Below are 16,433 nucleotides of genomic sequence, written 5' to 3'. Positions count from 1 at the left end.
CAACCCGCTGAGATTCATTACCAGAGGATGTAGGTCTTAAACGAAAATAAAGTTTACAGGCTTCTTTAAAATTAAAAAATTATTTTCTGTCCCCGGAAAAACGGTCGGGCAAATGCATCTTTGGTTCAGGGACTACCTTCGGGGAGGTTCGCAAAAGATCTTCCTGCGATCTCACCCGAAGAGAAAGATCCTGAACCATTTGAGTAAGTTCTTGAATCTGGTTGACTAAGAGCTGACCGGGATTTGGCCCTAAACCTGTCGGATTCATGAGGCCGATAAACTCTCACAAAAACAGAATGAGAAAGAATTAAACCCCGTTTAATTTTAAGTTTTGGTAAGGCCGGTAATAATGTTATGATTCCAGCACTCTGGTCTGGGGAGATCTTATAGCAAGGACCCGAGTACTGGAACGTAATGCTGGGAAAGGGAGTGGGAACGGAAATAGCCCCTGGCGCCCTAACTACGTTGTCTCGCCCGTGCTGTCAGAAATCTCTTGCGAGACTATGGTTGCTTGAGCCCATGGCAGCCGCGTTTGAAGGGCGGATTACGTCTGCCCAACTCCGATGCCCCCTCAGGTCTTAATGGGAGACAAAGAGAAATCCGAGACAGGGTGATAACAAGGGGCCCTCTAACTAAGCAACAAAGCCAGGGGCTACAAGCTAACCTAAAACTAGAATATGTGCGGAAAAACCGCCAGGGAAAAGGACAACCAAAATACCCACTTGTCCACTCTCCTACCCGGCACCGCCGAGTTCCGGAGAGGACTTGTGGAAGCGGAAACCTCCGCAAATGCTCCGAAACAGAATACAAAATTAAGCGGGCTGAGCCGCAGCACACGGCAGAGCCGCAACTCACGAACACCACACGAGATTCTCTGGCGACGGTTGCGGACAATTGGGGACCAGAGACTTCTTGGGATGAGATGACAACTCCAAGATTCAGGAACTCTGAGGACAGGAATGACTGGACACAGCAGGACTGGAACAGACGTTCAGCAAACCTAAGCAGCATGCAGGAAGCTATTACCGGCGTCTGTGGGAAGCACTGAGAAGGTATTTATCAAAGAGTCCTCCAATCAGACGTTCAGAGCCTAATTACCCTAAATGCCGTGCAGCTGCCCTGCTGCACGCCCAGAAGACCAGTGTGTGTGTGTTACTGGATTGACCCTGCAACGGGGAACGCGGTCCGCCCGTGGCGTCCCCGTTGCTAGGGTCCAGGCGGCTCAGCGCGCCCGGTGTCCCTGCGTTGCTAGGGAGCCGGCGGCTAAGCGCGCACGGCGTCCCAGCATTGCTAGGGACCCGGCGGCTAGCACGCTCAGCGTCCCTAGTTGCTAGGCGCCGGGCTGTGAGGACATCGCGGACCACGGCGCCTAACAAATAACAGGGAAGGGGATTTTCGCTGATGGATAGAGTTGAAAATATCAATGTCCCTCCTGGTGTTATCAGAGGCCTGTCGGCCAGGGACAAATCCAACCTGATCGGGATGTACCAGTTCAGTAAGGAGGGGGGCCAGTCTCAGAGCCAGAATTTTAGCATACATTTTCAGATCAACATTTAGCAATGAGATAGGCCTATAATTGCCGCACTGGGTGGGGTCTCTGTCAGGTTTAGGGATCACCACAATCTCGGCCTGGGTAGTTGCTGGAGCAAAGGATGCGCCCCCTAAGATCTGGTTAAAGAGGACAGTAAGGTGAGGGGCTAATATTTTAGCAAAGTGTTTATAATATTGCGCCGTGAAATCGTCAGGGCCGGGAGCAGCGGAGGACCGCATGGATTTCATGGCTGTTAACGTCTCGTCTACTGAGATATCCTGATTCAGTGTGTCTAATTGAGCTGTGGAAATGTTTGGCAGTGGGGTCGAGGACAGGTAGGAACGTAACTTCTCTGGGTCCAGGGAGGGGGAGTGTACCGGAGTCGTCAAGTTATAAAGAGAGCTATAATAGTCCCTAAACTCTTCGACCATATGTTTAGGGTCATAAGTAAAATCATTCAAAGTTCGGGAATAGAGTTTGTCAATTGCGCTATTCGCTTGTTTACGTCGTAATTTGTTCGCCAGTAGGGAATCTAGTTTGTCCGCTTTGTTGTAAAATTTCTGATTTAACTTTCGAAGAATGAGGGCCGCACGGCGAGACAAAAGCGCATTCAGTTGGCCTTGTAAATTAGTCATTTGCGTAAGTAAAGCAGGGCAGGGAGTTAGCTTATGCTGGGCGGCCAAGGTAGCTATTTGAGATTCTAATAAGTGTATCTCCTGTGTTGCTTTTTTGCGAAGCGAGGAGGTCCGTGCTATAAGAAGACCCCTCAAGGTGGCCTTATGAGCCTCCCATATTATACCAGAAGAGACATCAGGTGTGTTGTTCTCCGTAAAATATTGTTCTATCGCCAGATGCATTTCCGCGGAAACTGACGGGTTAAGCAACAGTGACTCGTCAAATCTCCATTTGTGAGCAGCGTGTGCAGAATGATGTAGATCGATAAGAACATAAACACCGGAATGATCAGTCCAAGTGAAGGGTTTTTTTCCTGCGTCTGCGATTCTAGAAGCAATGGAGGACGAGATCCATTTTTCTTTTTTCACCCCCCCACTGCATTTTTCTTTTTGTTTCTCTTCCTATTTTTGCTCCTTAACGAAATGGATCCACACCAAGAGACTGTTTTCCGGCTTTTTCTTGTGACTGTTTTTGATCAGGACAATCTGTTTTTGTGAGGGCCCCCGAGACGTTGAGCAAGGATCTGGAATGGGTTCTGATGGAGAGTACGGATTCGTAGGACCCCAGGATCAGCGCATCACTTTGTTCAAGGCTGGTATCAGTAAGAGATCTGGTAGTCACGGAGCTCGGAGGCAATGTGAAGGGTTATTGTCTGAGGAATATTGTATATGTAAGCAGTGCGAAAACATAGTCGAAGATGGGTGCATCCAGAGATGTCAGTCAAACAGTAATATCGACATTGGCCGACATCCTTTGAGTGATTACCACTCATTAGTGGGTACGGTCTTAAACCAAACAAAATGCTGGGTGTGCTCACAAGTACCTCAAGGACAGAGTAAGTCGGGATTAGTGCCATACCCTTTAACAATAGATGAGGTACTGGAATTACGGGGTGGGAGACCGGTGGACAAGAAATTCAATATATCTAGGCCCCCTAGCTTGAAGCTCCACCAGTATCCTGTAGATAGGTCACTATTGTGCTTTAATGTGTCCAATTTCCGGAAACCAGGACATTGGGAAGTAACATGGAATAACCAGACAATGACCTTTTCACACAGAGCTGATAGAATACCTATCGACTCCTAACGTGTACGCAAGATAGCCACTAGTGGGAAGTACTTTCGGTATAGGTATACACGTGGTATTAAAACCATGTGCGCTGGAAAAGTGTTGCAGGGGCATTGTGCCCACATCATCCAGCCTGATACTTGTACTGAGCAAATGAGAGGACTGGGGACCAGTTTCTTTATCAGGAAGATATGTGATATGGTTCTATTGCATTTTGTCCCTTATGTTCTCCCAGATGATGCCTACTTCATATGTGGGAGGAAAGCGTACAAGTGGCTTACTCCGAGCTCTGAAGGGTTGTGTTATATTGGGAGAGTACTACCAGAGGTTATGACCATAGCACACAACAAAATGAAAGACATTCACCGCAACGCTCAGTCTCCTTATACTCATACCCATTATGAACACATCATCAAGAGACACCTCATAGATAGGACAGAGCATGCAGCCTCTGATTTGATCCATGAATCCACCGGGATTCAGTTCCTTCTCACATTAGATATCACCCGTACTGCCAGAGGAACTATAAATTATACATCCATGCGCTGGTGAACTTGATAGATAATATCACTGAGATGTATGATGACACCTTCAGGTATACGGGCAGGGAGCTACAGGCCTACAAGAAGGAGCTGGTCCAGCACAGGATGGTCCTTAATTATGTCACGGCTGTGACAGGTGGGTATTGTGTTACTCTGGCAACTCAATATGGGGTGAAGTGCTGTACGTATATTACGAATAGCACTGAATATCCAACGGAGATCATCGATCAAAAGATGGACGAGATCTTGCAGTTAAAGTGGGAGTTCAGAAGGAAACACAACCTTACCTTGACGGCTGTGGGTAATGAACTGACCGGCTGGGCCTCATGGTTGAACCCACTCAAATGGTTCTCTGGGTTAGGAGAGTGGGTGCAAAATGTAATTGCGAGTGTAGGAAAGTTTCTCCTTTGTATCCTGGGTGTCGTCATAATTATTGGTCTGATATTCAGATGTGTTCGAATTTTGACGCGGCACAAACACAGCACAAATTTGATGATTCTAAGGAGCGAGGGCATTGTTACAGCAGCAGATTTGATTTATGACCCATCCATAGAGACAGTGTTATGATAAGGATTGCAAATGAATTTCATGGCCTGTTTCTTTCACCATTTTTCTCTGTTTCCCCCCTCTACCCAGAAACATCCAACTGAAAAAGACGTCAACCATACCCAAATTTATGTGAATGTATTTTTATGTGTCTTACCCTCATCTCTGCAACTTTCAGTTAATGGCACACATAGTCGATAAGTGATATCTACATATAGTAGCACACACATACTTTTCCCCACCATGTATCATCAGATAAATGTGCTCCCCATTTGTTGGTATAAGAAGCCGGAAAGGTGAGGGCTAATGACCCTTGCCCGAAAAGAGCTCGGTAGTGTTTGTTTGCCCATGTACAGACCCTTAATACGGGATGAGAAGGATTTAATGTATACTTCGCAATACCTCGAAGCTTACTTAGGACATATACGGCACGATGATACATGCCCCGTAGACATTAATTCATACATACATGCTTTTCCTATCCCACTAGGCTATATATTTCCCACCTACAACTCTCCCTCGGTCATCCTTACTTTGTATATAATGTATATGTAATATTTTCAGTTTTTATTAGTTATATGTGTGGCAGTTATTGTTGACTGCCAAAGGGTGGACTGTCGAAGTCGAAAATATTATAGTCACACGCATCACGTGCAAACACCACACAGAGTGGCCTCCGTGCGAGTGCTTGTTCTGCCGTGCATGCGCATACTCACACGTTGCGTATATTGGCTTACGAGGCCCTGCGTATTAGCGCTTGGTATGAGTAAATACAGTAGCATACGCATTCGCATGGAAAAGCCACAAAGACACATCTGATATTTAATTCACATAGTGCATAATTTACACATAGCCCACATGCACCACACCAGCGAGTTACATTTGCTTTAAAGGTATAACAACAGAGGGTTTCAACTTTACAGGATATGAGGGGACAGAATTAGGTTAGGAGGTGGTGTTTGGTATCTAGCTGTACAGTATTTCAAGGGCAATATTCCGATGGCAGTTTGCAGAATGTAGCACGCTCCTGCGCATATCTATGTGCAGGAACAGAATATTAATATTACACTGTATTTACAGTACTCTTGATATTCGGCGGGAACCCAGTGGAGAACATCTGCAAGAGCACCTGGACCAGGCATCGCCCACCTATTCAAACTGACCTATGACCCCTCCTGTACTGTAAATGACCAGCCCTTTGACCTATGGGTGAAGAGATTACAGTTTCCATTGTTTCAAGATTTGGACTAATGTATAAAAGCCAAGCCACCTGGCCGGTCAGACACTTTCTCTGAAGATCATCTGCCCAGATTGACTGAGGACCGGAACCGGGTGGCACATGCGAACAACTTATGTATCCATTGATTGTAGCCATTTCTCTTATGTGATTGTATTTCTGTTGTACCCCCTTTTTGAGAAAATATTTGTTGCTGAGTTGGACCTCAACATTACATATACAATTGGTGTCGCATTCCTTTTCTGTTAGGGGTTATTATAAGATGTATTCCGCCGCACATGTAGCTACTTTGTGCTTACAGCGTGTCAGCGTGCTTACGCAACGTGTACGCATTTGATAGGGGTTTCACACACACGCTTAGCGGTCGCAGCGGCCTGAACATTTGTGCATTTAAAGTATTGCTCTTTTCCTGAAAGTTAATCGAACTTAACAGAGACATGTGATGTTGATAAGGTTTGTTGGATTTATATTCCATTGTGAATCAGCTGAATGTGAGTGTGGTATGTGGATGGGACCTGGATTTGGGGATATGTCACCAGCTAGTAGAAGCAGAAGAAGAGAGAGATAGGTATAGTTGGGGGAGGTGTGTGATAGTTTCTTATGGTGACAGGTTGAGGATGTGACAGTTAGTGTACATAGAGAGGTTAAAAGCTCATGAGTGTTAATAAGAGGGGAGTGGATTAATGAGGCTGCAATGTGTACAGAGCGATGAATAACAGGAATAGTGAAGGACGATGTCATTTTATAGAGGCTACCATGAAGTGCTATTAGGAAAAACAGTTTGTGGAACATGGTGTTTTTAAAGTGAAAAGTATAGATAAGTAATAATGAAGGAGTGGGGGGAATGCAGGCTGAGAGACAGAATGGAGGAGGGGAACGCAGGCTGAGAGACACAGAATGAAGGAGGCGGGGGAACGTAGGCTGGGAGACACAGAATGAAGGAGTGGGGGGAATGAAGGCTGAGAGCCACAGAATGAAAGAGGCGGGGGAACGTAGGCTGCAGTGGTGCGAGTAGAAAAGATGTCTTACGGGTATTGTATGCGCGCGCCGAAGGCACGCGTGCCAAAAAATGGGTGTGGCCAAATGCCACATGGGTCATGGCCAATGAAAATGGGGGCGTGATACACGTATGGGGGGAGGGGCAGATACACATATGACCCCAATAGTGCCAGATACACGTTGCCCCACAGTGCCAGATATATATTGCCCCACAGTGCCAGATATACAATGCCCCATAGTGCCAGATATACATTGCCTCACAGTGCCACACATTGCCCCAGTGCCAGATACACAAATGCCCCCAGAGTGCCAGATCTACATTGCCTCACAGTGCCAGATACACATTGCCCCACAGTGCCAGATACACAAATGCCCCCACTGTGTCAAATATACATTGCCCCCCAGTGCCAGATACAGAAATGCACCCACAGTGCCAGATATGCCCCAGTGCCAGATACAGAAATGCCCCCAGTGCCAGATACACATGTCCCCCCAGTGCCAGATATGCCCTCAGTGTCAGACATGCCCCCAGTCCCAGATACACATGTCCCCGCAGTGCCAGATTTGGCCACAGTGCCAGATACACATGTCCCCACAGTGCCAGATATGCCCCCAGTGCTAGATACACATGTCACCGCAGTGCCAGATATGCCCCCAGTGCCAGATACACATGTCCCCCCATTGCCAGATATGCCCCCAGTGCCAGATATTCCCCAGTGCCAGATACACATGTCCCCCCATTGCCAGATATGCCCCCAGTGCCAGGTATACATGCCCCCAGTGCCAGGTGTACATGAAGCTCCCCCCACCCCTCCCCTGCTGCTCACCGCTGCTGCTGGTGCTGCTTTCCTGTGTGTGTGAGGGGAGGAGAGCGCAGCCTGCACCTCTCCTTCCCCTCAGTGTCCAGCTGGTGGCTCAGTTCAATTCAGCGCTGATCCATGAGCATATCAAAGCTCGCGGTCCGGCAGCCTTGGCTGCCGGTCTGCGAGCTCTGATTGGCTCACGGGTGGCACTGAATTAAACGAAGACACTGAGGGGCAGAGAGGCGCAGGCTGCGCTCTCCTCCCCTCACATCAGCGGCGGTGCGGCGGGGAGCGGCGCTGCGACGGTGAGCGGCAGGGAGCAGCAGAGGGAGGGAGGGACGTCGGTGTGGGTACGGCGTACCCACGGCTAAATTCTTAAGGGTACGCCATACTCACCCGTACCCGCACACTTGCACCGCTGGTAGGCTGAGAGACACAGAATGAAGGAGTGGGGGGAATGCAGACTGAGAGATACGGAATGAAGGAGGGGGGAACGCAGGATGAGAGACACAGAATGAAGGAGGGGGGGGGGTGCAGGCTGAGAGTCACAGAATAAAAGAGGGGGGGGGGAACGCAGGCTCAGAGACACAGAATGAAGTGTTTTTCCCATTAGAGAACAAATTTACTGTTGCGATCAGGCTGTTGCTGTTGTGGTTTGAATTAGTCCCAAGTTCCAGTGTTTGTAGAAAAAGTACAAAGAATGTTTCCCTTATTCAGTGGTATTCAGCTTCCTCTCATTTCCAAAAAATGGCAGGGAATACTGGAATAAAGTCTTGTATCACAGTATATAGCAGAGTAATAGCCATAAATAAATACTTCTCTCTGACACTTCTGGTGGTCATAGCATCCCACTAACATTAGTAACCGGTAAGAAAAAATTTCCTGTTGGGATCAGGTCTGAATTAGGTCCATTGTTAGCTGCGGGAGCAGGGCCGGTGCTAGGGTGTTCGGCGCCCCCCTGCAAACTATAAATTTGTGCCATACCATGCTTTACAAAGGGACAGCGCATGTCGAAAAAGGGATGTGGTCTCACAAGGAAAGGACGTGGCCACAAAATTGTACCCCCATTTAAAACGGTATCCGTTTGATAGATAGACAGGGGTATATTTACTAAGGTCCCGATTTTGACCGAGATGGTGTTGTTTCTTCAAAGTGTCATCTCGGTAATTTACTAAACTAAAATCACGGCAGTGATGAGGGCATTCGTATTTTTATTACGGCTGTGTAGTAAAAATACGTATGAATACACCATCGGTCAAACGCGGCTGTTTAGGTATTGAACGCGGTCATTTACTAACCATTCGTATTTGAAATCTCTTGCGTGAAAATGCATGTGCGGCCGTGAAAAAATACTAATCGTACAAAAAGCCTAAAAAAAAGTAGACCTGCTTTTGAGAAGCGTGTTTACATGTGTTGTCAATTCTACATTAGTCACACCTGACTTTTTGGACCTTTGAAAGGGGCCCCAACAGATTTTTCACCACTCTCAATCTGAAATGGCTACTACTGTGTGTAGTACTGCTGTCTTGTTTGCTGGGGGATACCTGACACTGCTCCATGAGGCTACAATAAACCCAGGCCAGGAAAATCAACATGGTCAGCAGGTTGTACATGTTCCGCGTAGGCTGGCCATGGCTTGTTTTTTTAGTGGGCGATTAAACGATAACAAATTTGCTGATGACCATGTTATACAGATGCTTCGACAAATTTGTAAATAACATTTTCCCTCTGTATGACCTTGTCAAACTGAACCTAGACCCTGAGAAAGCACGCTCTCGCTCTGTCTCAGGCCTGCACAAACTCCTGCCTGTGTTGCACTTTATGGCTACTGGCAGCTTCCAGCCTGTGACTGGCGATGTAATTAGTATCTCACAGGCCACCTTTTATAAATATTTAATTCAGGTGAGTTAAAACATACATACACGTCTATGTATAAGTGGTGCTTCTGTAATGTAATATAACACAGTATTGTATTGATTACAGGTCATGACACTCACCTTTAATTTTGGAATGTCCACTCAGGTTTTGGATGTCTTGGATGCCTACATAGATGCCTCTCTCTGCTTCCCTACCCAGGAGTCGCAGTGGCATGCAGTCAGGGTAGATTTATCTGATCTTGCGGCCATGGCCAATGTGCTGGGTGCCATAGATTAGACACACGTTGAGCTGAGGACACCTAGGGGCAGGCAATATATTTCTACCAATACACATCTGGCCCAAGACACTAATGTGCATGTGGTTTGTGGAGCTAATTAAACAATACACATATTCCGTGTTAACAATTTATTCATTTTAACACACAAATTTTTGTGGGGAAAAAACAAACACATTTTAATGGTCAACATATTATGAGCATGCATTATTATTTGTGTTTTTTTTGTGTGCTGGGTGCCGAGGATTGTGCTGGCTCGTTGGTGCGGGTTCGACTTGAGCGTCGAACTGGGGATTGAACTGGGGTGTGGCTTGGTGTAGTTGTCCCCGAGCTAGATGTGACATGGTGTGATGCCAACACACTAAGGCTTTGACTCAGATTGTTCAAGCTTGCTGTGAGCTGCGTATTAGCGGCAGTGTTGGTTGCTATTATTCGTGATAGGTTGTCGTTGATCATTTGGTTGTGTTGTATGATCTGGATTAGTGATTGTTGCTGCCGCTGCTTTTCATCCAAGATGCGTTGGAGGTTTGATTGCATTTGGCTGTTGTCTGCCCTCATCTGCTCCATGGAGTTTGCTATTCTGCCCACCTGCACTATAAGTCTGCCTGAGTTGCGACTCAGTCTAGGCAGATGATGGGGCAGACTTGACAGGTATTGGCTGTGGGTGTTGAAGCTTGTGCAGTATTGCACCTGTTGTGTCGACCAACGGCTCCAAAACTCAGGGCCCATTTGTGTGTCGACTTGTGTTGTGCTCAATTGGGATGTTTGGGGTGGTTGGGGTATGTCCTGCGGCATGGTTGGCTGGGTAGGATCGATGGCCTGCAGGTGGAGTGTGAAGGTCTCCTGGTCACGTTCCTGCTGGGCATCCTCGGTGATGATGGCTGGGTCTGTATGGGGTTGAAGACAGCCACTATTTAGTAAATATGTAGCATTGGTCTTACTATAGCTTTACGTCAACATGCATTACTTCTTAATATTAATGTTGTAATTGCTAAATAGATTGTGGCCTAAACTTAACTATGTTGTTCATCTTTTTAAAAAAATATGTGGCTTCTAATGTTCACTACTCAGTTGTTAAAAATTTGTGGGAATAGTTGGATTCAGAGCCATAATTACTGTTTAAACACGAAGAACTCTAACAAATATGTGGGATGTCCTTAAGAAAGACTATAGGGACTTAGGAAAGAAACTGAAGGCAAGGACATCTAAGGTAATATTCTCGGAATTATTACCCGTGCCACGCGCTAGTCCAGGGAGGCAGAGGGAGATTAGGGAGATTAGGGAGGTAAATGTGTGGTTTAGGGATTGGTGCAGGAAAGAGGGGTTTGTGTTCCTGGAACACTGGGCGGACTTTTCAGTCAGGCGCCATCTCTTTTGTCATGACGGATTGCACCTGACTGTGGAGGGGGCAGCGGTGCTGGGGGGAAGGATGGTTAGAAGGTTGGAGGAGATTTTAAACTAGGAGCCTGGGGGGAGGGTTTAGCTAGAAACTACGGGTCATGCAGTGAGAATAGTGGGGATGGCGGTAGTAAACGAAATGGGGGAGAAGTTGGGGGGAGGGTAAGAGCAGGCGGTAAGGTTACTAACATGGATACTAAAAGAGATTTTACCAAAGCACTAACCAATGACGATTACAGGTCATCATTGCTACATAAGGTGAAAGATGTCCCTAACGCAAGGGAAAATACTTATCTTAGTTGTATGTATGTAAACGCCAGAAGCATTACTGGTAAAAAGGGTGAACTAGAAATACTTGCAGCAAGCAAACAGTATGATATTATAGGCATTACTGAAACTTGGTGGGATGAATCTCATGATTGGACAGTCATTCTAGAGGGCTATACACTGTTTAGGAGAGACAGACTAAATAAAAAGGGTGGAGGGGTGTGTCTTTACGTAAAGCCGTTTTTAAAACCTGATATACGGGAAGATATTCAGGAGGGGACTGTAGACACTGTCGAGACATTATGGGTAGAGAATATCCCATTGGGACAGTTGCGTCGCTTACGGCGAGGACTTCAATATACAAGCACTTGAGCTCACAAGTGCCCTTAAGACCAGAGGTTATCCTTTGGATCTAATCAATTCTGCATTGGAAAAGGCGAACAATTTAGATCGGACACAACTTCTCCACTACAAGGTTGAGAATGCATCTTTCAAAGCAGACCTTCCACACTTTATCTCAAAATTCAACAGTGCCTCTGGTAAGATTAAAAAGGTTCTGAATGACAATTTCTCTATTTTACTGATGGATAAAATCCTCAAACCAGAAATTGGTGAGTTCCCTTCTGTGATTTTTAAAAAATCAGAGAACCTCACACAACAACTAGCCCCCAGTCTGTTCATAGACAAGAGACGGGGGGTTGGTGACAGCCGTAACTCCACATCTGCCTGGTTAACAACTAAACCGTATGGCTGCTTTAGATGTGGCCTAGGCAGCTGTATAACATGTTCATTTATTCAGAACAATACACATGTGTTTACATCTGCCATGGGAGAGGAACATCCGATAAAATCATTTATTAATTGTAACAGCGAGTATGTTATCTATATGTTAGTTTGCCCCTGTGGCCTCCAATATATAGGGAGGACCACACGCAAACTCAGAGTTCGTTTTTTGGAACACAGGCGCAACATCCTCAAGGGCTTCCTCAAACATGGGATTTCAAGGCATTTCCTTCAATCCCATAATCAGGACCCTAAAGGCCTAGTAATTGTGGGTATTGAAACTATTAGTACCACAGTCAGAGGGGGAGACAGGTTTGGCAGATTATGTCGCAGGGAGAACTTCTGGATACATCGGTTGCGGACCCTCAGTCCTGAGGGCCTCAACGAATATATCGAAATTGATCCATAACATATGCTTAGAACACCGACCTCTCCCCCCCTCCCTTCCCTGTATACTTTTCCTTCTCTTCTCCACCTTTTCCTTATTTATTCTTTCATTTTTCCCCTAGTTATTTGCAGTTTTATATCTGCCACTGTGTCAATTGTCCTCTCTGCTTTCCCTCATTATATAGGGAAATCTTGGGTCTCTTTCCACATCTGCTTTTGCTCTCTATGCAGACCACATATTTATGGACCGTTAGAGTATTATAAACGACTAGTGATCCCCCCACCCATGTAAAAGGAGTGGTAGAGGTACATCATATATAGTCCCCTTCTTTAGCATAATCACGGTTATCTGAATAGGGTCAACACTAAAAAATCTTTGGGCTTAGCATGCTTTGTCTCCTTTGTTTATACGTTCATTCTACTTAGTCTTAATTAGTGATTTTTGATTTTTATTTTTTTATTTATATTAGCTATATATTTGCTGTATGGATATATATATAATTTTTTAATATCCATATATGCCTATATATATATATTTTTTATGTTAATGAATTTTCTTATACATTTCACACTGAATTCATGTGGTGATCTTTATTATAGCTGTCACAGCAATGATTAAAAACAAAAAAATTATAATAAATAAAAAACATAATTAATGAATAATAAACAAAATATGAAAGATAAATATTAAATAACAATAAATAATTAACATAAACAACAACAAGTTGAATTATTTGAATGATTATTTAAGTGATCATGCCGATTTTTATTTTATTTTATTTATATTGTGCTTATATTTTATTATATATATATATATATATTGTCTATATGTATTTTTTATTTTTATTTTTTCATATTTTTTTATATATTTTTTTATTTACATATTAACTCCGCCATTGTCTCATATTGTTGTATATTGTTTTAACACAGTGTTTTTTAACAAGCTCTAACAAACAGTCACCATGGAGAGAGAGAGCCTCCTCCTAACTGTTGTTTGAAATAGGTCTTTAATTAGTATAAAAGCAGCCAAAGGTGTCCTTGAAGGGATTTTCTTGTAACACGTTAATTACTGATTGTGCCGACTGAATTGAATAAACATGTGGGCAATTTAGTATGAACATCTTAAATAGAGTGCACACAGTATTGGAGTCATCTTTGAAAAAGTCACGGGTCACGTGACGAAACGCGTCAGAACTCCTCCCCCGTTTGCCTCACTGACCGATCATTGTCTCTGACACTCTCCGGACGGCTCTGCTACATTTCCCACGGGATTAATCAGCACGATAGCCAGGACAGGACACAGCCGAATTTCCTCTCCGCACAGTGCCAGTGGTTACCAGCAGTCTCTCTCCCCCACATATCCTACGGACGGTGCCAGTCCAGGGAGATCGAGGCGTTCCACCAAGGTACTCTCTCTGCAGCGGGTTCCCTCCAACAGCAGTCACACACCTGTTCTTCCCCACAGACTGCAACGGGCGGTGCACGCCCAGGGACAGCAGGTTTAACAGTGGGACCCCGGCTAGCACGGCCAGTGCTTCAATATTCTGCAGCTTCATTTGAGTTTTCTGGCTTTACCCGAGGACGCTCGGGACCAGCCAGCCTACCGGAGAGGTAATCAATTATTTCACCAACACCTGTCATCGGCTCCTGGAACTCTGAGACGTTACATTACATAGCTCTTGAATTCAGAGCGAGTGAGTGCATTCTACATCCATTAATTCTTTTCTTTACATCGTAACAATTGTGTCTGAATATACACTCAACATTGTTGAATAGATAGCCTGAAGATCTGATTGCAACAATTGTTACCACTATATTGCTGCTAGTTATCTAGCTGACATCTGCAATTTGATGTGAATGTAGAATAGCTCTCGGCAATAGAACTGCAGTGAGGATAAAGGGTTTTATGATAAGATATAGATTTGGTTTATTGTACAATTTTTACTGTATTATAATAAATATATTTTTACATTCAAAAAATCCCCAAGGACACCTTGGTTGTTATTTAATTTTAGATCACAGGGTCAGTGAGTGTTGAGCGCTTCTATTCTATATCCACTTTTCTATGGGTAGAAATTGCATGCAGGGGAAAAGGAATAAAAAAGTTAGTATTGGGTGTATGCTATAGGCCGCCTGGTATCAACGCATCTGATGAGGAATTGTTACTAAAGCAAATTGAAAGAGCAGCAGGAGTAGGAGACATAGTAGTGATGGGAGATTTTAACTATCCAGAGATAAACTGGAAAATCGATTCATGTGATACTGCTAGGGGCAATATGTTTTTAAACACACTTAATGATAACTACTTAGTCCAACTAATTGAGGAACCAACTAGGTACAATGCAATCTTAGATCTGGTATTAACAAACAATGGGGATTTGGTATCAGGTATTATAGTAGGGGAACCCATAGGAAACAGCGACCACAATATGGTCACATTCAATATCAGTTTCCATAAACAGCCCTATACTGGGTCAACTAGGACTCTAAACTTTAGCAAAGCAAAGATGAGGGTATTTTTCAGGGATATTGAATGGGAAGGTTTGTTTTTAGGAAAAAATACTACGGAGAAATGGGAGGTACTAAAATTCCTGCTAGCTAAAAATACACTCAAATTTATTCCTATGAGCAGCAAAAAAAGGAATAAAAATCATAAACCGATGTGGCTTAACAAAAAGATTAAGGAACTTATGGGCAAGAAAAGGCGAGCATTTAAAAAATACAAATCTGACGGGGAAGCAGAGTCATTTCAGCACTATAAGGAATGTAACAAAATTTGCAAAAAGGAAATAACAGCGGCTAAAGTAGAAACTGAAAAACTAGTAGCAAAGGAAAGCAAAGCGAATCCCAAAAAATTCTTTAAATACATTAATAGCAAGAGATTAAAGAAGGAGAGTATTGGCCCTTTAAAAGACAAGTTGGGAGTCTTAAGCAAAAATGATAATGACATAGCGGACACACTAAATGAGTTTTTTTCAACAGTATTCACTAGAGAGGACCCAATTCAGGGACTGACACACAATCTCAATAATGAGAATATCCCACTGATAGGTACTTATTTAAGCGAGGAAGTAGTCTGTGACCGATTAAAACATTTAAAGATTAATAAATCACCAGGGCCCGATGGTATTCACCCAAGGGTTCTAATGGAGCTTCACTCTGAACTGGCAAAACCGCTATCTTTGATCTTTAAGGATTCAGTTATATCAGGTATGGTTCCCAAAGACTGGCGTATAGCGGAAGTAGTGCCTTTATTCAAAAAGGGAAGTTAAGCTGAACCAGATAATTATAGACCAGTTAGTCTTACATCTATAGTGGGGAAAGTATTGGAAGGTATTCTAAGAGATAGTATTCAGAAGTTCCTTGAAGTCAATAAGGTCAAAAGGAATCAACATGGGTTTATGAAGGACAGATCCTGTCAAACCAACTTACTTGGCTTTTATGAAACAGTAAGCGCAAACCTAGATCAGGGTAAAGACATGGATGTAATCTTTTTAGACTTTGCCAAAGCGTTCGATACTGTACCACACATGAGACTTATCTACAAGCTACAAGAATCAGGGCTAGGAAGCACAATATGCACTTGGGTCAAAAACTGGTTAGATAATAGGGAGCAGCGTGTTGTGGTTAATGGATCTTTTTCAACTTGGACTGAAGTGCTAAGTGGTGTGCCGCAAGGCTCAGTATTAGGACCGCTATTGTTCAATATTTTCATTAACGACCTAACAGAAGGTCTAGAGAGCATGGTGTCAATTTTTGCAGATGATACCAAATTGTGTAAGGCTATAAATACAGAGGAGGATGCCGAGTCTCTTCAGAACGACTTAGTTAAATTAGAAGCATGGGCAGCCAAATGGAGAATGCGCTTCAACACAGACAAGTGTAAGGTAATGCACTGTGGTAACAAGAACAAAAATTACACCTACCTACTAAATGGGGTAAAATTAGGGGATTCTGTACTGGAAAAGGACTTAGGTGTCCTCATAGATAGCAAGCTAAGCAGTAGTACCCAAAGTAGGACTGCAGCAAAGAAGGCTAATAAGAT

This window comes from Pseudophryne corroboree, chromosome 4 (assembly GCF_028390025.1).
Source record: "Pseudophryne corroboree isolate aPseCor3 chromosome 4, aPseCor3.hap2, whole genome shotgun sequence".
Lineage (NCBI taxonomy): Eukaryota > Metazoa > Chordata > Amphibia > Anura > Myobatrachidae > Pseudophryne > Pseudophryne corroboree.
The sequence above is the reverse complement of the archived record's forward strand: the minus strand, read 5'-3'. Positions refer to the sequence as shown.